The sequence below is a fragment of the Trachymyrmex cornetzi genome, unplaced genomic scaffold (assembly GCF_001594075.2).
Source record: "Trachymyrmex cornetzi isolate Tcor2-1 unplaced genomic scaffold, Tcor1.1 scaffold1807, whole genome shotgun sequence".
Taxonomy (NCBI): Eukaryota; Metazoa; Arthropoda; class Insecta; order Hymenoptera; family Formicidae; genus Trachymyrmex; species Trachymyrmex cornetzi.
The window spans coordinates 41-624 of record NW_017296427.1 but is presented as its reverse complement, the minus strand read 5'-3'; positions in this window follow the sequence as shown (position 1 = coordinate 624).

Genomic DNA, 584 nt, shown 5'->3' with positions numbered 1-584 from the left:
GATCTCTTCCAAATTCTAATGCTGATGCCGAAAGAGTGTTTTCCATGCTGACAGACGTAAAAACTAAGAAACGTAATAAACTTCATCCGAGTAACGTTCAATCTTTATGCATGTTCAAATATTCTGAGGGCGAGAGGAGAAACGGCTCGAACCATGATAGTTGATGCTCGACATTTAACTCTCATGTCCGAGAATTTGTATAAAACAAACGTAAGAGAAAATACATGTTTTTTGCGTTTGTTTGGTGCTGATGAACATCCCTCTACGTCCTCGGATTTGTAACTAAATCTTTCAGTAGCAAAACTAATTGATTTTATTTTTTTATTAATTTCTAAATTGTTATCTACAGCACAGAGTTAAAAGAATTATTTTAATTTCAGGGAGGCTTAGTTACAGCTTTTACCGCTTGGTGGCGGCTAATATTGCTTTTTTTAACAGCATGTACTTACTTCTTGCGTACCTTTTTTTCCTTTTTAGTTTTTTTTGTTTGGTTTACATTTCTTTGGTTGTAAGCTTTTATAACATGATTTTTCATGCAATAGATCCGTAAAATATTTCACTTTGGTCTCTTATTCTCTGTTAAA